The sequence below is a fragment of the Capsicum annuum genome, chromosome 9 (genome assembly GCF_002878395.1).
Source record: "Capsicum annuum cultivar UCD-10X-F1 chromosome 9, UCD10Xv1.1, whole genome shotgun sequence".
NCBI classification, from domain to species: domain Eukaryota; kingdom Viridiplantae; phylum Streptophyta; class Magnoliopsida; order Solanales; family Solanaceae; genus Capsicum; species Capsicum annuum.
In genome coordinates, this window is record NC_061119.1 from 41238119 (window position 1) to 41247333 (window position 9215).

Consider the following 9215-nt stretch of genomic DNA (forward strand, 5'->3'; position numbering starts at 1 on the left):
TGGCATACAATTCACATAATTCCTCACATAAACTATTTTAATTTCATGAAAACTTATAATTAATCATGAATTGAAATCCAATTACTATCCTGAACATGAATACAATTAATTTCAAGAATGGAATTCATAAATCTGAGATATCATAAGATTAAAAAGGGCTTCTTGGACTTATTGGCTTAAAGGAGCCCATGAATAAACACCTAACATACTTGAGAAGATTAATTCTTAAAGGTTCTTGGAGGAATTCTTGAGATTTGTTCTTGATTCTTGAAGCTAGGGTTTTGCCCTTTGAGAGAGAATGTTCTAATCTTGAGAGAAAGTGAGGAAATAATGATATAACTAGGTTAATTAGGGGTAAATTACATGTTAAAGGCTGATTTGGGTCATGGAAAAATACCCAATTACCCCTGGAAAAGATCTAAAAATCATCATTGGATGCCTGATTTTAGGCCTCATCATGATGTAGTGGCATCGCAGTGATCCACTGAAATGTGGCGGCACTGTGTAAAAATGGATGACTGGGAAATTGGCTCTTGGCGTGACACAGTACCATCACGGAGCCTCACTGGAATTTGACAACTTGGAAAATGGCTAGTGGCGAGATGTGGTGGAATCGCGTTACTACACTGAAATGTGACAATTGTGAAGTGGAAATTGGTGTGACTCACCATTATCATGATAACACACTAGATTTTGAAAATTTCCATTTGGCTTGGCTCCGTGATGCAGTGCTTGTAATTTTGACACATGATTTTAGTAAAATAGTTATAACTCTTCACTCGGGTATCAGATTTGGGCAAATTTTATATCGTTGGAAAGATGACTGAATTTCCTATGAAATGGTAAACTCTAAACTAAAAAATTCTGAGTATTTAGAAAAATTTTATATAGGATTACTCATGTAGTGAGATACAAAATGATCTAGGGAAATACGGGGTATTACAATATCTTCTCCTTGGGAACATTCGTCCTCGAATGAGACTGATTAAGTTGAGGAACACTAATAGACTGAGTTTAAACATTGAACATGCACATCTAAAGCATGGAATACATGACTAAACTACTGATAAGCTGAGTTTTCTTACTAAACATGCATATATGATGCATGAGTACATGGATGAACTGATTCATGAATCCATGATTGTCATGAAGATGCTATGCAACAGTAACTGATATGAAATTTTTTCTGTAACTGAGTAAATCTAAGGAAGATTCTTACCTCAAGCTGAGAATACTGACGAACCTGAGATCATTTACTGAACATTCATAAATGGGATCATGAGAACATAACTGATTCTGAAAGATACTACATGAACTGAATAACATGAACTTAACTGATTCGCTGAATGTCATACGGCTGGGATTTAGAATGAGAGAGTCATCTTATTAGTACTCATTACTCCAAACGGTATCTTGTTATGTGAAGAGAAATTGAAAAGTGTAGGACATAAAAACTTGGGGTTATAGTGCATTTCCCCCTTGGGACATTGTGTCCTCCGAAGAATGCTAACTTGGCTGAGATACTGAGGAAAAGCTGAGACGATGCACGGGGCACCTACAAACTAAATCGTGACTGAATACCTGGGATATGAAATTAAGGCATGATATATGAACTAAGTTTAACTTGCAACTACCAGGATGCTTTATCTTGGAATGGTCGTATTCATGAGACTTCAGATATGACGACTGGGTGGAAAATGGGAGACCATATGAACTTGTCCTTCTGACTACTAAACTGAATAGCTGGCTTCACGGACTAAATCATACTAAAAACTTATACTCAACTGGAGCATTTCTTGACACTTTTTCTAAAAATTTCTACTGACTTTAGGGAGCAAGAAAATCTTTGTATGGTCTGAATAAGCCATCTGAATAAGAATTCACAATATGGCTAAAATTTTGTAACATGGAGCAAGGCCTATGAAACATCATCTAATATAGAGTTACTAAGCCTTATTCACTACAACTACTAACTTGTAATCTTAGCCACGTTTCTCAACTATTATCTCAACTATAATTTCTACCTTGACACCGTATTTCATTTGAGGCTACTAAAAATATTCACATAGGCACTGATATCTCTACCTACTAAGGTTTGAGCTAAACTGAATTCTCCCACTATGTTCAAATCTATGAAATACATTTAGCCACTTTTACATTAACATGACATTCAAACCTATCTTCATAACTATAGCCTCGTGTAAGACAAGTATGCAACAATCTTTCCTTAACATAAAACATTTACTCTCTCCGATCTAAGCATCTTCTCATTATTATCTCATTTCATAAGGAGGGTTTAGTTCACTGAGAGGTTAAAACATGAGGACCTAAAGCATGAATGGACACTACACCAAACTCGACACTTAATTGAGGCTTGAGAAATAGAATATCAAAATCATGGATTTATCAAGAAATTTAAATCGAGGATGCACATGGCATAAATTTGAATTTAACTAATCATTAGGAGTATAGCATGAGTCATGGGAACTGAGCATACTATAAAGCATAAGTACATGAGTACATGAGTCATGAGCTGCATGACTTGAGTTTGGAGTTTTTGTATTCATGGAACATGATTCGTAACATTGAGTAAACTGAAACTCCTTATACTAAGAACTGTAAGCGTACATTATTTTTGATAAAATACACGAATATGAGTTAGGACCATAGAGCTAACATGTAGGGCATGAGTAGATATTGAGATAGCTAAAGTACAAAACTTTACACCAAAGTAAAGATGGGTTGGGCATCATCCTCTCCCACTACTTTTCTACACATGAGCTACATCTTGTAGATGATAGGCAGCTAACTCAGCACTCTCACTTAAACTCACTCCCATGATATCTATTACTTTTTGAACCTATTCGAGGAACTCCTATTAATCCTCATCTAACTAAGATTCTTAGAATAGGGGAGGATTTATTCGGGTGAAGTCCCAAATCCTGGCTGCAGCAGTATTAGCCACTGGGTTGGCTTGAACAGTAGTTGGCCGTTTGTTTTTATCTGCTATGGAATGGGCTAGAGTAGTGAATGCAGCTCTGAATTTTGCATAAGAGACATACTCATCCATGGGATCTGCCTTAACGGGCTGGGGTGCTGACTGGTTTCCTGTTCTTTTTCCATTGGTCTTTTTGGGAAGCATATTCTATAAACGGAAGGAAGACCAGAATTAGACTGAGAGTTTAACTTGAGTTCATGCTCACTCGCACAACATGGATACTGAAAGAAGGGAAACTTTCCTAAAAATACCTCATAACCTCTTATCCATAAGTGTGGTGCGCTACACACAGATGCACAAAACTCTACTAGACGCGGATTTTAGACTTCCTAGCACTCTGTTGAACATTAGGCTGTAATAACAAGTTTGTAATGCTCCAAGTCTGTACCCCAAATTCCATACGACACTTATGACCCTAAAGGACCACAAGTTAACCCATGACTGGTACCTGTTGTGAGTACTGAATAATAATACTATAATAATGCAAAACATAGGCTGAAATACCATAAAGTTCATAATCTGAATACTGATAATTATAATATCTGACAATAATATCTAAAAACTGAATATTGTCTGAACTAGTCTAGTCTGAAAAGCCTCTAACTGAACTATCTGAAAGGGGAGTTGATGGGACAAGCCCCTAACTAACTCTGACTACTGAAATATTGAAGCTACTGTAATGCTAAAATAAAAGTATATCCTCGATAGATAAGGAGTCACTACTGAATCTACTTCTACTAACTAAATTTGTCTAAGTGCGGTCGAGAACCTAAGCGTTTGAACCTATGATATGAGAAATCATAGCGCAAAGAGAAAGTATAAATTAGTACGTGGAATGTAATGGTATTCTAGATGAGTTAAGGCTGAATACAAAGGTTCATATGCATGAACTATAACTGACTGAATGATATGACATAACTACATAAGAATACATGGATAACTGAAACTGTTAAAAAATACTGAGTATGCAATACTGTGCATATACATGAATATTGTATCTGAGCTTTCACTGAACTAAGTTCTAATTTTTTATACTGAGTAACTGATATTTGTAGTCACTGATAACTAAGTGACTAATATTGAGTGACTGTATCTAACAGTCTTGATTCTGTAAAATTGAACTCAGTTCTATACTGAGACTGAAATTGAGACTATGGGAGGTAGTCATCTAACCGACATGCCTCTTTCTGAATAGATTTTGGATCCAACTTATAACCCCAGCTGGAAGGGGGTCAGTACCGTGCCATAGGTAAGACAAGCTAAAGAGTCGCCCTCATCCGGCAGGTGCCCTGTATCAGAATGGTGGTACCCTCAACTAGCAGGTAAGACACCTCATCAACCATCAACTGGTAGGCTAATTTCTCAACCTACGCTGGCTACGTAGTTTGAATGCAAGTACTACTTCTAAGGATTACACCCTCTACTGGTAGGTGATGCCCCATCCTTGGGTTTACTCGGTGTTGAATCCTACTCCCATCTAAATGATACTGATTACTATACTGAGCTGAACTAGACTAATACTGATTTTCACTGAGTTCTATAACTGACTTCTTTTATTGAGTTTTGTAACTGCCTAAGTACTTACTATTTCAGGACATGACAGAGACTATTCTGTGACTATTTTAGCTCTTGCTGAACAGCTAAATTGTCGGGTATTAGATACCCTCAAGACTCGATAGAGACATTTTATCAACCACTTATAGGGCATAAGCTTAAACATGATTGGTACTACATAATGACATGTCATGATTCCACTATTTACTTTACATAGGGATTTTAGCAAACAGTTGGGGAGCATGGATCATTTCACATAATAACGGTCAACACATGAACATCATGAATACAATAGTCAATTGCAATTTCAAGTGTTTAGCATACCATTCACATAATTCCTCACATAAACTATTTTAATTTCATGGAAACTTATAATTAATCATGAATTAAAACCTAATTGCTATCCTGAACATGAACAATCAATTTCAAGCATGAAATTCATAAATCTAGGATGTTTTAAGTTTAAAAAGGGATTCTTGGACTTCATGGGTGAAAGGAACCCATGAACAAACACCTAACATACCTAAGAAGATTAATTCTTAAAGGTTATTAGAGGAATTCTTGGGATTTGTTCTTGATTCTTGAAGCTAGGGTTCTGCCCTTTATGAGAGAATGTTTAATCTTGAGACAAAGTGAGGAAATAATGATATAACTAGGTTAATAAGGGGTAAATTACGAGTTAAATGTTGATTTGTGTCATGGAAAAATACCCAATTACCCCTTGAAAATATTTAAAAATCATTACTGGATGCCTGATTTTGGGCCTCACCGAGATGCCAACCACTGGAATGTGGCTAGCACTATGTAAAAATGTATGACTGGGAAATTGGATCTTGGCTTGATATGGTACCATTGAAGAGCCTCTCTGGAATTGGACAATTGAAAAAAAGGCTAGTGGCGCGACGCGGTGGAATCGCGTTGCCACACTAAAAAATGATAATTGGGAACAGGAACATTGGTGTGAAACGCTATTATCGCGATGACACACTGGATTTGGACAATTGCCATTTGGCCTGGCTCCGCGATGCAGTGTTTTTTATTTTAACATACTGTTTTACAAAAATGGTTATAACTCTTCACCCGGGTATTAGATTTGGGAAAATTTTATATCGTTGTAAAGCTGACTGAATTTCTTATAAAATGGTAAGCTCTAAAAGAAAAATTCTAAGTATTTAAATTTTTTTTTATATAGGATTACTCATGTATTGAGAGCTAAAATAAGATAGGAAAATATGGGGTATTACACGCCAGCGGCATCAAGTTAATGCTGGCACCTAAGTCACATAGCACTCTAGCAAATCTAGATGTTCTATCAGTGCAAGGAATCATGAAAGATCCAAGATCACCTTTCTTTTGCATGAGATATTGAGATATAAATAATACAATTGACCAATGTCCTTATAACTAACGGCTCTCTTCTTTGTTACAAATCATTCATTAATTTTTCATACCCAAGCATCTTCTCAAGAGCATCAAGAAGAGGGATATTCAAACTCAAATCTTTCAGTATAGCAGTAAACTTTTTGTACTTCCCTTCTTCTTTATTTGGCTTCAACCTTTGAGGAAAAGATGGGGCCGCTGTGGAATGGTTTTACTAAAGGTTTGACGTCCTTCCCCTTTGCTTTATCCTTTTTTAACATTCTTATCCACGCTCATTGACTTTTAAGAAGACTTACCATCAGTCACCGACTTTTCTAGTTCTTCTTTGTATGTATAATCAACATCAACAATATATCCTAAACTTTATCAACTACAGGCATAAGGGGATCAATGGTAGCCTGACCACTCCAAGTGTGATGGCCAAACAGTGACTGTCAGTGTAATACCTCATACTTTTTCTAGCTCAGTTTAGCTCAAAAATGTCAAGGGTCAATTCTAAAAATGAATAACTCTTGATACATGCAGAATTTTCCAGCTCTAGACCCACCAATAAGTACATAATTGAATCATATTTCCAACGATACCAATTTTGCCTTAATCTGATACTTGATTAAGAAGTTATGGCAATTTTAGTAAAAGTAGTAGAACACCATAATAAGCACCGCGTCGCAGTGAAGGACAAATTCGCAATTGTCCGATTTTTAGTCGAGCATCGCAATTAGCTTGCATCACAGAGAAGTTCTAGTTCCCATTCGTCCCTTTCTAGTAGCTCAACGTGATTTGCTTGTATCGTGTCAAAATTCCTAATTGGACAGACACTGCATCGCGGTGCAGTACAAAATGGAACTCGTCCTTTTTCCAGTGATGTAACGGGATTACGCCACATCATGCCAGATACCAAAATGGCAATTATCCCTTTTTTAGTGAGCCACTGCGATAGCGACGCGTCACGGTGGTGTGCCAAATTAGGATTTTTCCAGTTCCGAGTAATTTTTACGAAGGGTAATAGTCATTTTCTCAAGCCCCAAATCCTTAGAAACAAGGAATTTAACCTATACTAAGAATATTATGCATACTTTCATCAAAATTACTCCCCAAGAAAATCCTAGAACTCAAATCTTAACCCTCAAGAAATCTAAATTTCCACCATTCTTTTTCCAAGATAACCAAAATTCAAGATTTTCAATTCAAGAATCAATCTTCAAAAGAACAAATAGGAATTCAAGTTCAAGCTTCTTCATCAATTTCATCAATTAAGGTATGTGGGGTTATGAACAAGGATAATTCTTTCATCCTTGTGCCCAAAATTAGTTTTAAGTTGATTTTTACGTGAAATTATATGAATTTTAGTTTATGGTTTATACCCACTTATTACTATTTGAAGATTATAAGATTTTTAGAGATTTAGATGTTGAATTACATGTCTATTACCATATTTTTATGTGAATTACAGTAATTTCCAGATTTAGAATTGAATTATCAATATTTTCATTATCAAGCATTAACTTTATGATGATTTGACATGAAATAAATGCATGGGTTATTATTACCCCTAGTTTGAATGTTGTTATTTCAAGAAGATCATTATTTCAGGCATCCCATGATTTGTATATTAAGATTTTGAATAAAGATTTGATCTTTTTATCTTAGCTTAGATATGGAATACAGTTTACACATTTAACTGTAGTTTACAGTAAATAGATTCACAAGAGTTTTTTCATTGTAAACCCGCATACTAGTTTTAAAAGTGAATTTCTAATAGAATGAGCATACAGATTAAAGGGAGTAGTATTTAGCACCGATTTGGGTATGTTTACATGCCCCAGAACTATGAGCCAATGTAGGTTTAGATTATTTTCATTTCTATATGGATGACAGTTACAGATGTGATCACTTAGATTAGGTTATACTCCTTGGAAAGAGTATGACACCTCTCCCCAATGTGAGACTTTCCCATAAGGGAACTTGATGTTGGATACTATGATAGCTGACATAGTGTATGTCGGTTAGAAGAACTTCCCTACTAGTAAAGACTTGAAGAACAACTTTAAAAAACTAAGTGTAAAGGCTCACCGTTTTATTCAGATATTGCTTTACATATGACATTAGCTATGAGATTTCAGATTTTAGTTTACAGATACAGAAGTGATTTTTTTTTACACTTAGACAGCATAATTTAAAGTCAGAATACCAGTACAACTTTTAGAAACTACGTATTATAGCTCACTAGATTTATGCACATGTTTTTCTATTCATGATTATTATTTTTAGTTTTTAGATATTTTAGCTTATGTGAGTCATCTACATTTAGCATGCATTATTTTACAAATTATGATAATGTTGAGACATTGTTTTACTTATGTATTCACCCCCATATACTCAGTGAAATCTACAAGTACTGATCCACATATACATCTATGTGCTACATTATCTCATAATGTAGGTTCAGGTGCTCAGTTTCAGCAGTATGAGTGATTTCGAGCATCTCTATCTACATCCCAAAAGTTGGTGAGTCCTTATAGTTTGGGGACCCAGTTATTTAGTTTTTCATCTTATTAGTATACATGATTCAGTATTTTCAGACAGTTTGAGTCAGCTAGGGGTTTGTCCTAGTGACTCTCTAGTTATTAGTAGTAGAGGCTTGTTAGGCTGCTAGAAATAAGTCAGATTTCCAGTATTAATTTTCTAGACTTTTACGTCAAGTATTTTCAGATAACATGTTCAAATAATTTCAGCTTAGCTCAGATAGAATTCTGCATTTTAGCTTTGATTATATGTATATATATATATATATATATATATATATATATATATATATATATATATATATATATATATATTTCTTTATTATGAGCTTAAGATGTATTTAAAGGCTTACAAGGTAAGCTTAAGGCTACTCGTAGTCTTAAGCACCGTGTGACATCTCAGGACTCGTTTGGAGCATTACAAACTTGGTATCAGAGAATAAGGTTATAAGAGTCCTAGAGAGTCAGACAAGCCATGTTACGTAGAGTCTTGATCATGGATGTAAAGCATGCCACATTTATGAGCAAGAAGCTATGGGATATTTTTGGTAAATCATCTCTTTATTTTATGATCTATAGTAATTACAGTATCTCTATCTGCTTTTAACTCATGCTCTTATATGACAGTTGAATATGCCTCCACATCGAGCTAATGCACGTAAAACTGATAACCAGCAACCCCAGCTTGCTGACTCTCTGAATGAAAATGTATCCCATGCTAAATTTTGGGCCTTCTTTTATGTCTTCACCCAAGATGT